Source organism: Lutzomyia longipalpis, chromosome 2 (assembly GCF_024334085.1).
Source record: "Lutzomyia longipalpis isolate SR_M1_2022 chromosome 2, ASM2433408v1".
NCBI classification, from domain to species: Eukaryota; Metazoa; Arthropoda; class Insecta; order Diptera; family Psychodidae; genus Lutzomyia; species Lutzomyia longipalpis.
This window is the reverse complement of record NC_074708.1, coordinates 39,505,970-39,523,617: the sequence shown is the minus strand read 5'-3', so window position 1 is coordinate 39,523,617 and position 17,648 is coordinate 39,505,970. Positions and strand designations below refer to the sequence as shown.

Below are 17,648 nucleotides of genomic sequence, written 5' to 3'. Positions count from 1 at the left end.
AGGTGAGACATCGGCCAGGAAGGGAAAACATAGTCCCTGATGCTCTGTCAAGATGCTTCGACATCAGCTCCGTCGCCCAAATTCAGGACAAGTGGTACAGTTCCCTCTTCGAGAAGGCCACACAGACCCCTGAGAAGCTTCCCGATTACAAGGTGGAAGATGGAAGGCTGTATAAGCTCTGCAGAGTGCTCAACGATGTGGGTGTGGTGGAACATCGGTGGAAATTGGTGGTTCCCAAGGAGGATCGCGTTGATGTGATGCGGAAGTACCACGATGAGCCAAGAGCTGGACATTTTGGATATTTCAAAACTCTTAACCGTCTTTCCACCCTTTATTATTGGCCAAAAATGAGAAAGGAGGTCGGCAAATATGTAAAGGACTGCCAGATTTGCAAAGCCTCAAAAGCCCCAAATGTGCCTTTAGCTCCCCCTATGGGAAAATTTGTGGAGGCAACGAGGCCCTGGCAGACCATATCCTTAGATTACATTGGTCCTTTAGTTAAAACCTCCAAAGGCTATACTGATATTTTAGTTGTGGTGGATAGGTTTTCGAAGTTTGTCCTGGCTTTTCCTTTAAGGAATGCCAAAGCTCCACAGCTCGTCGAGGTGCTTGAGAATCGTGTGTTTTGTGTTTTCGGCATTCCCCAAGTCATTCTTTCAGACAATGGAGTACAATTCGAGTCCAAATTATTCAAATCCTTCCTCCAAGGATATGGCGTCCAGCATTGGAAAACGCCACTGTACCATCCCCAGTCCAACCCCACAGAGCGTGCAAATCGTACTTTGATCACCTCAATGCGGGCTTACATTAAGAAACACCACAAGGAATGGGGAGATCATATTTATCAGGTTCAGTGTGCGATGAATTCAGCCATACATGAGGGCACTAAAATGTCGCCCTATTATATTAATTTTGGGATGGAAATGATCACGGACTCGGATCAGTATTCTGTGGTAAATATTAGGCCTCCTCTGGGGTTGAAGGAGAGATTAAAACAGTTGGGAGATGCCCGAAGGAATGTGGGTCCTCGATTGCGCCAGGCGCACCAATCTAATGCAAGGAATTATGATCTCCGTAAACGGGTTCATTCTTTTAATGTTGGAGATATTGTGTGGCGCCGAAATTTTGGGCAGTCTGATCAGGCTAAGGGCATCCAACATAAATTTCTTCTCTGGGTCAAATCCAAAGTAATCTCAAAGCGAGGGGATACCTATGAATTGGAGGATGTGGATTCGGGTAGAATTGCCAGATATCACAAGAAAGATATAAAGCCTAATTAAACACCAGTCACAATATCTTATAAAATCCTCCAAGGGATTTTATCTAATTTATTATATTTTTGCAAATTTGATTTTAATCGCAATTAGGTGGTTCTCAATTTTCTTATTTAATGCATAACAAAATTTGAGCATAAAATTTATCTTTCAGCGACTTCGTATCGCAACAAAAGGGATCTGAATTTATTCAGGAATGTCTTTTACACCCTTTTGTAATGACAGCAAGGAGTTAAGGAGATCGAAGCATGTTCCTCATGGAACTTGGTTAATACCGCTTCCATTAACTCCCTCCTTGGGTTTTCTTTTACAGGGTAATCCGGAAGAAGGTATACGGATTATTCTTTCTTTACGCTGTCACTTGATCAATGATGGTATGAAATGTTGTTTTGGGAAGATTTTTGTATGAGCGCCTCTGGGAAGGCCACCCGTGAGATGACGCACGTACCATGGAGCATCCTTGGTCATGAGTCGCGTCTAAAATCCATTGGAGTCAAGTCTGCTGTTAAATAGTAGAACTCCTTCGGACGGCATGCGCTGATTCAAAGCTGAAGACGTTTGTTCCTTGTAATTTTTTTCCTTGCACTTTGCAAAATCCGCTTATATCCTTCCTTCCTGTCCCTATGAAATTCATGCACAAGATGCATAGGACCCATCCCACCTATAAGTAGAATCAATATCTAATCGCATTCACGTCTAATCCGCGTTAGAGAATAACTTGAAAATATAGAAGGACTTCCTTACTTTCGTTGCCTCGCGACCACCTCCACTGGTAGGGCAGAAAAGTGTCATCCAAACCCATACTTATTCGCGTGAGCCCATGGATGGATTGCAAAGATGTGAGGATGGCGGACCTCCAAAGTTGTCTCCTCCTTTTTATTGGTGCCCTCTGACGGGGACCTCAAGGCAGGGAATCGTCAAAAATTGAAGTGTGGTGGAGGAGTTGAGCGGCGAAAGAGAAGAGAGAAAGGCAAAACAGGAGTCAGATTGACAAAGAGCCCAATGAAAGGGGTGGTCCTTTACACCAACCTGGGATAACTCTGCTTATGAGCCTTTTGCTCAAATGGTGGCGGCGACTGAGTTCACATTCACCAGTACGCAATCTCACGGATGGAGCCGAGGCCCTGAAAAGCCAAATCTTCATCGAAGGTTCACCCCGTTCGTGCCCATGTCCTAAATTCCACCCCGTCTACGTTTTTTGAAAGAGAATGAGAGAAAGTAATTCGGGGCCTCCGGGTGAGCTGGAGATTGGTGGAATAAATAGAGGGTAGGGGGGCCGGTGAAATGCCGAGGGGAGGTGAACTCAGTAAAGGAGAGAAGGAGGAGAGAGGAAAGGAGGAGAGAGAAGGAGGAGAGAGGAAAGGAGGAGAGAGAAAGGAGGAGAGAGAAAGGAGGAGAGAGAGAAGGAGGAGGAGAGAGAGAAGGAGGAGGAGAGAGAAGGAGGAGGAGAGAGAGAAGGAGAAGCGGCGTTGAGGATTCCTTGCCAAGAGGCCTTCTTAGGAGAGGCTCCTTTAGGGAGTTGGTGTCGGCTGCGAAGGGACAACGGACGAGCGGACTTGTATGAAATCTTAAGCCTACGTGCGACTTATGGAGCGAGGAGCCAACGAGAGGTGCCAGCCTTGGTTAACGTAGCTAGGATCCTTCGCCCTTTTTGCGCAGTCAGAAGTTCATGGTATGAAAATTACCCATGAGCCCCACCTCTACGAGTTTGCGAGAAGACCAGAGAATTGTTGGGAGGAAGTCCTGTCTCACCATATTCCCTGCACGGACAACTTCGGTTGCGGTTGGTAATTGCCTGTAGGAAATAGTGGGTGGCACAAAATTATGATGGCGAATCCCAATTTCTTTGGAAGCTCTTGGAGCACCAAGTATGAAAAATTATATTTTAATTATGTTTTCTCTTACAGCACAATTGCGCCCATAACTGACGGTGATGCATCGCGTTGCGAACCACTCGTTAGTTCGGCTGCCCAACAAACTTATTTTCTTAAAGTAAAGTAGATACCTTCAACGAGACACCCAAACTTGCGAAAACTTTATTGTTGCACACTATGAATGACCCAAAATCTTATCTTGAGATATCGCTGTTCGCAATTCCTTCATAAATTAATTGCTCAGGGATCACAAGATCGAGGGATTCTGATGTTGTGGGGCATAAGGGGATCTCATGAAAATCTGGGTTGATCTTGAGGGAGATCAGAAGACATTGTCGAGGCAAGGTAACAGAAAAGATACCTGCTGGGACGGAGGGAAAATTTCCATGGGAATCATCAGTCCTGTGGGATAAGGACATCTGTGGAGAAGTCTTGTGAGAACATGCTCATAAAACTCCGCAGGGCCTGACCAGCCATTCTTTCGAAGCCCTTAGCCCTCGCACATTGAATTCAAGATAATCTTAATTCTTATAATACCCCTTAAAATATTCCTATACATATGGTGTTGGTAAAGTTAGTTTAATGTAGTAAATAAGCCTTTAATCTTAAAGCATAAATTTAAAATTCCTTATTTAATGAGGTGTTGGTGTTAAAATTCATATTCCATTGCTGCACACTCTCTTTTCGTTGGGACATGAAGGGGCCTCCACGTTCATCCCCTTTTCTTTTTTTTTAATCTTTTTTGTTTTCTTTTCACAACTTATGGGTGATGTAACGTGCGAAAAAATTTTGAACTTGGCTTTCGGGAGGTTAACTTTTATTCAGTCAAAATGTCTCCAAAACGACGAAGGAAGCCGAAGAGTGTGTGCATGATATATGTTCTTTGTATGTATTTGTGTGCTACGCTTAGTTATAAATTTTCCATCCCCACAGGGAAGGGAGTTCAGTCTGAGTCCAGTCATCCTCAGAGTTCTGTCTGGTGAGATCTACGAGAGTGTCGAAGACACCGGGAGTGAATTTGTGCCTTCCCCGGAACTGCATCATCTGTGTCGGACAGCTTCCCGCCAAAAGAAGACGCCGGAAGTGGATTTGTTCCGTCCCAGGAATTGCATCAGCTGCATCGGAGAGCTTCACGCCAAGGGTTTACGCCAGGAGATTGAGGAGAGTCAGTTGGAAGATTTGGCGCATCCCACGGGCCCGAATCAGACGCAGAGGTCGGTCGTCCATTGCCGCCTGTGTCTGGACGTTAGATTGTCAGTCTTACTGGCAAGGAAAAGTGCTTTCCCCGGTCGCAAATAGCCGGAAGCGTCAGTAGGACAAGGGAAGTATTCCTCTGACGATATATTCAGGTCGCCAATTGCCTGAATCCAGCACATACGGGTTCTGTGGAAGAGCCAAAGCTCACCTGCCGGTCGTCAATTGCCGGATTTACCTGGGAACATCTTTATCGCCACCTTTGGTGCGCGGAGAAGTCTGTGGCCTGGTCGTAAATTGCCAGTGCGCACAGAAACGCTATCACACGGTTCCTCAGGTGAGCCAGATCTCAGACAGAGAGAATTGAATCACACCCACATATCCTGAGAGGAAATAGTGCATTGAGGGAGTCAACAGACAAACCCCTGAACGACGGTGGAGAGTAGAAGATCCCCGAGGGAGATCGCAGCAGCAGAAGAACCGCCGTAGATCGAAGTACCAGCAGAGGAGAATTCTATTGTGACTGAGAAGGAGAATCAAGACCCTGTAAAACTTGAGGGAAGAATAAATCAACCCCCTGAGCTAGCCGAGGGAGGGTTTTGAATCTTATATGGCGCCCAACCACCGCTGGAACTCACGCAAGTAGCCCTAAAGAGTATCAGTGTTGCATAGAGTAAAATTATAATTTGATTCATTGGAAAATTCTGAAAATTCCCATAAAATTTAGCCTTTGCTGAGGAATAAGTAAAATGGATTTTGTGTTGTACAAAAATTTGTGAAGTCTTGTGCTTCGTCTCCTTGCGATTCTCAGAAAACCGCAACCCCCAAACAATAGGTATTGAGCGATCATTTGGGGGCCTTTGTGCAGAAATATATTTTGACCATTGTCGGCGGGGATACCTTTGAAGTTTCCCATACGGATCCCGCTATACATAGCACAAGTAGTATTGGGGAGAGCTTTTCGAATATTTTTTGATGGTCAAAAATTAAAATTGCCTTTGCAAGTAAAATAATTTATTAATTTTGGCAACTGCACTTTTGCAAAAATTTCTTTATCCGGTCACCTTGATCAAAGTCTCAATTTGGGGGTTCTCTGAAAGTCATTTGGGACTTTTGAGATCCATCCGGGAGTTTTTCAGAATCATCCGGGAGTTGTTGAAAGCCATCCGGAGCTTGGAGAATTTTTTTTTCTTTTTCTCCGATTTTTCTTTTTTTTTTATTTTGGAAGTGAGGAAATCCCCTTCCAGGATATTGATGTTAATTTAGATTTCAATTTAAATAATTAAGAGTTTCCTTATCTTGGCATTTACTGTGGGGCATGCGCTGTGGGCTTGGCGGGGGCAGGTGCCCTTTTATTTTTTGCTCCTCGCATCTTGCCTAGGCAATCGATTAAGCGGGTTGAGTAGAATTTGCTGGACCATTTGTGACCTGCCTTTCTCGCGTGCTGCGTCCTGCGGGCAATGAAGGGATAAGAGGAATTTCTCTAGTCCTTTTTTGGAGGAAATTTTTACGTGCAGCTTGCATTGCTCACGGTCATTATGCTGAACATTTTGTATTAATTTAAGATTGGATAATTTTTATGGATTATTTTAATTGATCCAATAAAGGGAAAATTTATCGAAAATTATTTTTGGGATTTTTCTTGATTTGGGATTGAGTTTTGGTTCTCCCTTTGAAGTTTTTTTTTGATTTTTCTCGGAAAATTTCTGATTTTTATTTCGATTTTGTCAATATGGTTGGAACGCGAAAGAATCCCTCCGGGAACCAGCCACCACCAAGTGCTGTTGCACAACCACCACCCAGTTCTGTGGAACAACCACCTTCCACAAGCCAACAGCCACCAACTGTTTCGGTGGCCAGCACACCACAAGAATCAAGGATTCCGCGAACTCCTCTGATGGGAAGTGGTCGTGGGATTGCAATCAATAGATGGGAGGAACGTTTCTTGCGATTGGAGCGAGAGTGCGAGGAAAATAGACACCTTGTTGAGACCTTGGGAACAACCACCGAGAGGTTCTTAAGGCAACAGGAGGAAAGGAACAGAGAGATGTTTGAAACCTTTCAAGGAAACAGCGACAGGATGAATCAGCAAATGAACACTCTGGCCTCCACAATGAACACCTTAGTGGACAAGATGTCATTACTACAATTCCAAAACGCTCCTCAAGTGACCCCCAGAACTCGGCACGAGCAAACGCCACAACTTCCGCGACTCCCACGCGCGGGACCTTCGAGGAATTTTGCTGCGAATTTGAATGCTACGGCTCTGAACGCATCGACATACCATTCTATGGAAAGTATTCCCGAAGAAATGGGAGCTGTCGGTGGACAGGATGTGCCTCAGGATTCTGGCAGTTCGCAGCCAGAAATACAGTCTCAACCTAGGAGCCTCGATACATCTGTGGTGACCACTGTTGCCCCTCCAGCTAGCAACTTCACCACCTTTAAACCCATCCCATTGAAGGATTGGGGGATCACGTTCTCTGGTGATCTTAAGGGAGCACGCGTTGGAACATTTTTGCGTGAAATGGAGAGAATGGCTAGTGCGCAGAGAGTGGCAGCTGATTCGGTGTTATCAAGTGTGCACTTATGTTTGGGTGGTGATGCTTTACGTTGGTTCAAGAGTTGTGAACTTTTCTCAACCTGGGAGGACTTTTCGCGTGCAATAAAAACCACCTTTGATAGGTCTGATTGTGATTTATCTGTGCGTAGGAGATTAGAGGACAGAAAACAACGTGAAGGTGAACGAGTGGGTGTGTTTATCGCGGATGTGCGTGCATTGTTTCGTGAGTTAGATGTGCCATTAGATGAGAACACGCAGATTCAGATGATTCGTCGAAATCTCGCCCCAAGGATCAGGGAATCAATTTTATTGCGGGAGTTTTCATCTGTGTCTGAATTAGAAAGTGCTCTCCGTGTGATTGAAAATAATATGCTTATCGCGAGTGAGGACTCTTCGCGTCAAAGACAATCGCGCATCAATGCTGTGGAAACAGTGAGAACCAATGATCCTCCGCGAAGGAGTAATTCTCGAAACAACAACAGGAGGAACACCGATCAGAACACCCAAGCCACCCAAAGACGTCCACAGGCTAATTCTTCCCTATGTCTCAATTGTTACATTGGATATCATCCTTTAGATCAATGCACACAGCCTCGCCGTGCTAGGATCATATGCTATGGTTGTGGTGCAGCTAATGTGACGAGGAGAGATTGCCCTACATGTTCGGGGGAAGGATCTCCGGGACACTAGGAGGGATGGTGGACGCCGGTATATCACCTACAATCCCTCAAACTCCAAAAGAAAAACACAAGAAGATAAATAAGCACAAGCAGAACCCCAAAGTTGACAACAACATAGATGAAGATTTGGATGTTGTCGATGAATATATTTTTGATGAATTTGAAGCATTCGCGCTGGATTTTCAAAATTATTCGGAAGTGGATGAAGAATTAGACCGCGTATTGAAGAAAATTCCTATTTTTGAGAATGTAGAAGAAGTTAATGGAGTTGATTTGTCATCTTCTGGTGAGGAAGCACTCAATTTATCTATCTCTGTCACAACTCTGGATGTGATTAAATCAGCTGGAGAATATACATTGATAGATTTTGCTGCAGATACGATTGGATGTGCGGATTTAATCGACTTCAGTGAGCCCCTTCCGAATTTTCACCCAAGGATTGCCCAGGATTTCAGCTGCAGTGTTGTCACAATTTGTGAGGTGGACGACAGGCCGTTAGGCACTCCTGATGAGGATGATCGTCGACCTTACGCCGCGGTGAGAATTTTTGACCGCGATGTGATTGGACTGTTGGATAGTGGAGCAACTCACACGTGTTTGGGAAAAGGATCGGAGGAATTATTGAAGGGAAGTCATTTAATATCTCGTGCAACATCAAAATTAATTTTTATCCGAACTGCAGACGGCAGCATGCATGAGTGCACCGAACTCGTCGATGTTCCAATCACCTTTGATGGCAGAACACACCTTTTACCTGTCCTCATTGTTCCCGATTTGTATTCGCCATTGATTCTGGGAGTAGATTTTTGGATGAAGTTTGACTTGAGGATAGTCAAGCCAAATCCGAGGAGGTGTGATGCTTTAAGTCGACATCCGGTGATTCTCAGCAGCGAGGAACGCGCCGGATTAGATGAAGTTATCCCTCAATTTCCCATCACCACGGAAGATAACTTTGGACGCACTCATCTGATCACCCATAGGATTGATACCCTCGACAATGCACCTGTGCACCAACGGTGTTATCCGGTTCCAACCCACCTGATGAAGGCTGTGGATGTGGAATTGGATCGCCTTTTGAAACGTGGAGTGATTAGGGAATGCGAGCCCACTCCGTGGTTGAATCCGGTCACAATTCGCGACAAGAAGGATGGGCGTATTAGATTCTGTTTGGATGCGCGAGGATTAAACAATGTCACCGTGAGGGACACATTCCCCTTGCCCCATATCGAGGCGATATTGTCCCAGCTGTCTGGCACACAGTATTTATCCAGCATTGATCTCTCAGAGGCATTTTTCCAGATCCCTTTGGACCCCCAGGATCAGCAGAAAACGGCCTTTGCGTTACCTGGAAGGAAGTTATACTGTTTCCAGCGAACTCCTTTTGGGCTAGTCAATTCTCCCATGACTATGGCAAGGTTGATGTCACTGGTGTTGGGGCATGATCTGGAGCCCTTTGTGTATTATTACCTGGATGATGTGCTTGTCGTGACACCTGATTTTGAGACCCATGTGCGGATGTTGGGAGAAGTTGCAAAGCGGCTCAAAGCCGCCAATCTCACGATCAATTTGGCGAAGTCGAAGTTCTGCGTCCCCGAATTGAGTTTTTTGGGATTAACAATTTCTTCGGAGGGAATTTCTACCAACACAGAGAAGATTGATGCCATCATTCAACTCACCCCTCCGCGCACGGTGAAGGGACTTCGCCAGGTGATTGGAATGATGTCCTGGTATCGCAAATTCATTCCTAATTTTTCAACCACCATTCTGCCCCTTACCAATCTTCTCAAGGGAAAACCCAAATCAATTGAGTGGTCACCTGAGGCTGACCGTGCCTTTGAGGATCTCAAGCGTGCCCTGATTTCCGCGCCTATACTGGCCACCGCCGATTATTCCAAACCCTTCCGAGTGAAGACAGACAGTAGCGACTTCGGATGTGGAGGCGTTCTCGTGCAGGGGGAGGATGATAAGGAGCGGGTAATTGCCTATATGTCGAGGAAGTTCACGGCCGCCGAGAAAAATTACACCACCACGGAGCAGGAGCTTCTGGGTGTGCTGTACAGCATTGAAAAATTCCGCCAGTACCTTGTGGGAGCTCGGTTTGTGGTAGAAACAGACCACTCAGCACTACAGTGGCTGTTGAGGCAGAAGGAGGCTCGTGGCCGTCTTGCTCGCTGGATATTGAGGTTGCAAGAGTTCGATTTTGAGGTGAGACATCGGCCAGGAAGGGAAAACATAGTCCCTGATGCTCTGTCAAGATGCTTCGACATCAGCTCCGTCGCCCAAATTCAGGACAAGTGGTACAGTTCCCTCTTCGAGAAGGCCACACAGACCCCTGAGAAGCTTCCCGATTACAAGGTGGAAGATGGAAGGCTGTATAAGCTCTGCAGAGTGCTCAACGATGTGGGTGTGGTGGAACATCGGTGGAAATTGGTGGTTCCCAAGGAGGATCGCGTTGATGTGATGCGGAAGTACCACGATGAGCCAAGAGCTGGACATTTTGGATATTTCAAAACTCTTAACCGTCTTTCCACCCTTTATTATTGGCCAAAAATGAGAAAGGAGGTCGGCAAATATGTAAAGGACTGCCAGATTTGCAAAGCCTCAAAAGCCCCAAATGTGCCTTTAGCTCCCCCTATGGGAAAATTTGTGGAGGCAACGAGGCCCTGGCAGACCATATCCTTAGATTACATTGGTCCTTTAGTTAAAACCTCCAAAGGCTATACTGATATTTTAGTTGTGGTGGATAGGTTTTCGAAGTTTGTCCTGGCTTTTCCTTTAAGGAATGCCAAAGCTCCACAGCTCGTCGAGGTGCTTGAGAATCGTGTGTTTTGTGTTTTCGGCATTCCCCAAGTCATTCTTTCAGACAATGGAGTACAATTCGAGTCCAAATTATTCAAATCCTTCCTCCAAGGATATGGCGTCCAGCATTGGAAAACGCCACTGTACCATCCCCAGTCCAACCCCACAGAGCGTGCAAATCGTACTTTGATCACCTCAATGCGGGCTTACATTAAGAAACACCACAAGGAATGGGGAGATCATATTTATCAGGTTCAGTGTGCGATGAATTCAGCCATACATGAGGGCACTAAAATGTCGCCCTATTATATTAATTTTGGGATGGAAATGATCACGGACTCGGATCAGTATTCTGTGGTAAATATTAGGCCTCCTCTGGGGTTGAAGGAGAGATTAAAACAGTTGGGAGATGCCCGAAGGAATGTGGGTCCTCGATTGCGCCAGGCGCACCAATCTAATGCAAGGAATTATGATCTCCGTAAACGGGTTCATTCTTTTAATGTTGGAGATATTGTGTGGCGCCGAAATTTTGGGCAGTCTGATCAGGCTAAGGGCATCCAACATAAATTTCTTCTCTGGGTCAAATCCAAAGTAATCTCAAAGCGAGGGGATACCTATGAATTGGAGGATGTGGATTCGGGTAGAATTGCCAGATATCACAAGAAAGATATAAAGCCTAATTAAACACCAGTCACAATATCTTATAAAATCCTCCAAGGGATTTTATCTAATTTATTATATTTTTGCAAATTTGATTTTAATCGCAATTAGGTGGTTCTCAATTTTCTTATTTAATGCATAACAAAATTTGAGCATAAAATTTATCTTTCAGCGACTTCGTATCGCAACAAAAGGGATCTGAATTTATTCAGGAATGTCTTTTACACCCTTTTGTAATGACAGCAAGGAGTTAAGGAGATCGAAGCATGTTCCTCATGGAACTTGGTTAATACCGCTTCCATTAACTCCCTCCTTGGGTTTTCTTTTACAGGGTAATCCGGAAGAAGGTATACGGATTATTCTTTCTTTACGCTGTCACTTGATCAATGATGGTATGAAATGTTGTTTTGGGAAGATTTTTGTATGAGCGCCTCTGGGAAGGCCACCCGTGAGATGACGCACGTACCATGGAGCATCCTTGGTCATGAGTCGCGTCTAAAATCCATTGGAGTCAAGTCTGCTGTTAAATAGTAGAACTCCTTCGGACGGCATGCGCTGATTCAAAGCTGAAGACGTTTGTTCCTTGTAATTTTTTTCCTTGCACTTTGCAAAATCCGCTTATATCCTTCCTTCCTGTCCCTATGAAATTCATGCACAAGATGCATAGGACCCATCCCACCTATAAGTAGAATCAATATCTAATCGCATTCACGTCTAATCCGCGTTAGAGAATAACTTGAAAATATAGAAGGACTTCCTTACTTTCGTTGCCTCGCGACCACCTCCACTGGTAGGGCAGAAAAGTGTCATCCAAACCCATACTTATTCGCGTGAGCCCATGGATGGATTGCAAAGATGTGAGGATGGCGGACCTCCAAAGTTGTCTCCTCCTTTTTATTGGTGCCCTCTGACGGGGACCTCAAGGCAGGGAATCGTCAAAAATTGAAGTGTGGTGGAGGAGTTGAGCGGCGAAAGAGAAGAGAGAAAGGCAAAACAGGAGTCAGATTGACAAAGAGCCCAATGAAAGGGGTGGTCCTTTACACCAACCTGGGATAACTCTGCTTATGAGCCTTTTGCTCAAATGGTGGCGGCGACTGAGTTCACATTCACCAGTACGCAATCTCACGGATGGAGCCGAGGCCCTGAAAAGCCAAATCTTCATCGAAGGTTCACCCCGTTCGTGCCCATGTCCTAAATTCCACCCCGTCTACGTTTTTTGAAAGAGAATGAGAGAAAGTAATTCGGGGCCTCCGGGTGAGCTGGAGATTGGTGGAATAAATAGAGGGTAGGGGGGCCGGTGAAATGCCGAGGGGAGGTGAACTCAGTAAAGGAGAGAAGGAGGAGAGAGGAAAGGAGGAGAGAGAAGGAGGAGAGAGGAAAGGAGGAGAGAGAAAGGAGGAGAGAGAAAGGAGGAGAGAGAGAAGGAGGAGGAGAGAGAGAAGGAGGAGGAGAGAGAAGGAGGAGGAGAGAGAGAAGGAGAAGCGGCGTTGAGGATTCCTTGCCAAGAGGCCTTCTTAGGAGAGGCTCCTTTAGGGAGTTGGTGTCGGCTGCGAAGGGACAACGGACGAGCGGACTTGTATGAAATCTTAAGCCTACGTGCGACTTATGGAGCGAGGAGCCAACGAGAGGTGCCAGCCTTGGTTAACGTAGCTAGGATCCTTCGCCCTTTTTGCGCAGTCAGAAGTTCATGGTATGAAAATTACCCATGAGCCCCACCTCTACGAGTTTGCGAGAAGACCAGAGAATTGTTGGGAGGAAGTCCTGTCTCACCATATTCCCTGCACGGACAACTTCGGTTGCGGTTGGTAATTGCCTGTAGGAAATAGTGGGTGGCACAAAATTATGATGGCGAATCCCAATTTCTTTGGAAGCTCTTGGAGCACCAAGTATGAAAAATTATATTTTAATTATGTTTTCTCTTACAGCACAATTGCGCCCATAACTGACGGTGATGCATCGCGTTGCGAACCACTCGTTAGTTCGGCTGCCCAACAAACTTATTTTCTTAAAGTAAAGTAGATACCTTCAACGAGACACCCAAACTTGCGAAAACTTTATTGTTGCACACTATGAATGACCCAAAATCTTATCTTGAGATATCGCTGTTCGCAATTCCTTCATAAATTAATTGCTCAGGGATCACAAGATCGAGGGATTCTGATGTTGTGGGGCATAAGGGGATCTCATGAAAATCTGGGTTGATCTTGAGGGAGATCAGAAGACATTGTCGAGGCAAGGTAACAGAAAAGATACCTGCTGGGACGGAGGGAAAATTTCCATGGGAATCATCAGTCCTGTGGGATAAGGACATCTGTGGAGAAGTCTTGTGAGAACATGCTCATAAAACTCCGCAGGGCCTGACCAGCCATTCTTTCGAAGCCCTTAGCCCTCGCACATTGAATTCAAGATAATCTTAATTCTTATAATACCCCTTAAAATATTCCTATACATATGGTGTTGGTAAAGTTAGTTTAATGTAGTAAATAAGCCTTTAATCTTAAAGCATAAATTTAAAATTCCTTATTTAATGAGGTGTTGGTGTTAAAATTCATATTCCATTGCTGCACACTCTCTTTTCGTTGGGACATGAAGGGGCCTCCACGTTCATCCCCTTTTCTTTTTTTTTAATCTTTTTTGTTTTCTTTTCACAACTTATGGGTGATGTAACGTGCGAAAAAATTTTGAACTTGGCTTTCGGGAGGTTAACTTTTATTCAGTCAAAATGTCTCCAAAACGACGAAGGAAGCCGAAGAGTGTGTGCATGATATATGTTCTTTGTATGTATTTGTGTGCTACGCTTAGTTATAAATTTTCCATCCCCACAGGGAAGGGAGTTCAGTCTGAGTCCAGTCATCCTCAGAGTTCTGTCTGGTGAGATCTACGAGAGTGTCGAAGACACCGGGAGTGAATTTGTGCCTTCCCCGGAACTGCATCATCTGTGTCGGACAGCTTCCCGCCAAAAGAAGACGCCGGAAGTGGATTTGTTCCGTCCCAGGAATTGCATCAGCTGCATCGGAGAGCTTCACGCCAAGGGTTTACGCCAGGAGATTGAGGAGAGTCAGTTGGAAGATTTGGCGCATCCCACGGGCCCGAATCAGACGCAGAGGTCGGTCGTCCATTGCCGCCTGTGTCTGGACGTTAGATTGTCAGTCTTACTGGCAAGGAAAAGTGCTTTCCCCGGTCGCAAATAGCCGGAAGCGTCAGTAGGACAAGGGAAGTATTCCTCTGACGATATATTCAGGTCGCCAATTGCCTGAATCCAGCACATACGGGTTCTGTGGAAGAGCCAAAGCTCACCTGCCGGTCGTCAATTGCCGGATTTACCTGGGAACATCTTTATCGCCACCTTTGGTGCGCGGAGAAGTCTGTGGCCTGGTCGTAAATTGCCAGTGCGCACAGAAACGCTATCACACGGTTCCTCAGGTGAGCCAGATCTCAGACAGAGAGAATTGAATCACACCCACATATCCTGAGAGGAAATAGTGCATTGAGGGAGTCAACAGACAAACCCCTGAACGACGGTGGAGAGTAGAAGATCCCCGAGGGAGATCGCAGCAGCAGAAGAACCGCCGTAGATCGAAGTACCAGCAGAGGAGAATTCTATTGTGACTGAGAAGGAGAATCAAGACCCTGTAAAACTTGAGGGAAGAATAAATCAACCCCCTGAGCTAGCCGAGGGAGGGTTTTGATAGCGAAACTATTTATGTATATAACACACCCATTTTAACGGTTTTCTCTCCATTTATATGAACCATTTGCCATTCACTGAGGGATTTTCAGACATTATATTGGCTTGATGCAATCAATATTTCTCATGGATATTTTCATTTTATATTCCCTGTGTAAATATTTGCAAATTAAATGCTGAAACCTTACGGTGTGGGGTGCGGGGTAGAGTGATATAGATAAAAAAAATCCCTGTAAATGTAAATAAACGCGAGAATTTACTCTCGGTTGGACAGAATAAATATTGTATTTCCAAATAGACTATCACACAGGGAGGATATGATAATGTTTCCGCTGAGGAAGAGGATGCCTTTCCTTCTCAACAAGGAGTACATAACGGTAGAGGAAAAAAACCATAGTTATATATCTACAAAACATTGCAACGCAGCTCTGTTCGCTCCAGAATTCATTGGAATTTTTTTTCTCTCACTGACAATGTTTATTTCCTATTAAAGAATTTAATGTTAAAAACCACCATTATGGTTTTCTTTTATTAACCTTTTTTTTATTGTTTACACAACCCTAAAGCACAGACATTTATGTCATTTTGCTTTTACCACACATTCATATTTTAATTGCGTATTTTGTAACATAAAGTATCATAGATTTAATCTGGAGCAAATGAGAGAATTTTTGACCAAAAGTTATGCTCATGGTAGTCTACAAAAGAACTACGCTTTGACGAAAAGAAAAAAAAAGAATTTCCCACTATTTTAAAGATTCACACGCAATAATTCATAATTTTTCATCCACATTTTTCAAGCGAAACAAAACCTATTCAACATAATCACCAGAGGCGTAGCCAAAAGATCAGACTTTTATTTGGAAATTTAAAAATGTTATTTCCGTGGTAAAAATTGTTTTAAAAATAATTAAATTGGGAATTTTGAAACGACAAGAAAATATTAAACGTTAGAAGTAAAACGACAAATATTGAAAAGAAAAGTCAAATACAGAAAAGAAGTGTCAAACATTTAAGAAATGTCAAACTTTTGTAAGGAGCGTCAGAAACAGCGACAAGTTTTTCTTAAATAGACGTCAAATATTTTTAAAAAATTACATATACCAAACGTTAGAAAATAATCGTTAAAAGTTTAAAGTAAAACAACAAAAACAAATACAGAAAAGAAGTGTCAAACATTTAAGAAATGTCAAACTTTTGTAAGGAGCGTCAGAAACATCGACAAGTTTTTTTTAAATAGACGTCAAATATTAAAAAAAAAAACTCCTAAAAATATTAAACGTTAGAAAAGAATCGTTAAAAATTTAAAGGTAATCGACTAATGTTCAAAAGAAACGTCAATCATTGAAAAAAATGTAATACGTTAGAAAAGAATTGTCTAACGTTAAAAAATCATGCTAATCTCTAGAAGAAAAATCATTCAACGTTAAAATTTATCATCGAGAAACGATAAATGTGTTTAAAAAAATGTATCAAGACGTTTTTTTTTAAATAATTTTCAATACCTTCAAAATCATTTTAAAAAATCGCAAAATATCTCCTTGAAAAAACTTCTGGTTACGCCCCTGTAAACCACAGATTCATTTCACATTGTGTGGTGCACGTGAAGTTAAATGCTGTACATTAAAATTTAGCAAGTTCTCCACCCAAGTTGTCTGCTAGAATTTTCTTTCACTTGACTTCCGGGAAGCCCTTTTTGACGATTATTCCATTTTACATTGCACCGAAATACATTTACATGGAAAACAGTAGCTAATTTTGGAGACCATTTACGGGAACTCTGCGTTTCCCTTAAGCCACACAGCCCATAAGTACTTTGGCGGAAAGAATGTCTCATCGCATTTGGGATGCACGCAGCACCAGGCATTCAATTAACTTTTGCTGTTGAGCATGAATTATTTCGTGGCACGTGGAATTGGTGCCTGTGAGAGGGGATTTCCTTGAAAAAAGACTCTATCATGGGAAGCTGACTAATTGAGAAATATCTCAAATGACTTTGAATTTCAACTGGCTCAGGGGGGAGATGAATGTAAGAGCTTTTAGTATGGGAAATGCATTCGGGGAGGCAAACAACAGCATGGAGCCTCATGATGGAAGTTCGGAGAAAGAGAATGATTGAATTCATGCGGTTAATGAAAATGAACCCTGACCTCTTGAATTATGCACATAGCAATTGATGCTCACATACTCCCCTTGATCAACAGAGTATAAGCTCTCCTTCTCTTCAGTGGAGTAATTTATAGGAAATGCATATAAACTCAATTCCCTTTACTACGAACACGGACCTTTCTACTCTTATTGGGAAATGTTAATTTAATTAAGATTTTTGGATAATTTTTACTTTAGATTTATTTTTTTAAGAAATCAGGAGATAAAAAAAGTAATTTACATGAAAAGCTCAATTAAATTCTATTTAATTTTCTGCAAAATTAAATCATTCGTTCTATAGGGTATCCACTGTAAGAGAAACATAAGACATTGCAATGGGTTAAGTGGTTGCAAAATGATGGGAAGAGCCATTACTTTGACGTTGAATCTACTTGAAGATATGACAAATATGTTGATATGGAGTAAATCGACTACATAAGTGGAGTAATTAAAATCAATATAATGTAGCAGATAAATAATTTTATCGCATACTGTCTCTTGCAGCATATTTTGTTTACATTTCATGTCCATCGTGCATTTTAGCAGCAATATGCTTGGTTAATTTTGTACCCACAATAAATATGAATTTAATATCGAATGTGGTTTTGATATCAATTTATATTTTCTCTGTAAACAATGAGATATTGGTTTGAATAAATAGCCCTTTATTGCGGATATTTTATTTTTTTCCAACTGACATTTCTATTCAAAATGATTGAAATGCAGTGTTGAAATAAAATAACATTTCAAAATTATCATATTGCATAA

The 17,648-nt window shown here is 43.2% G+C and overlaps 1 protein-coding gene across 2 annotated transcripts in view; it reads right to left on the bottom strand.

Moving 5' to 3' along the window:
• LOC129791322 (leucine-rich repeat-containing protein 24) overlaps positions 1-17,648 on the bottom strand; it is a 125,768-nt gene that overhangs the window by 99,594 nt on the left and 8,526 nt on the right. The window lies entirely within an intron of this gene.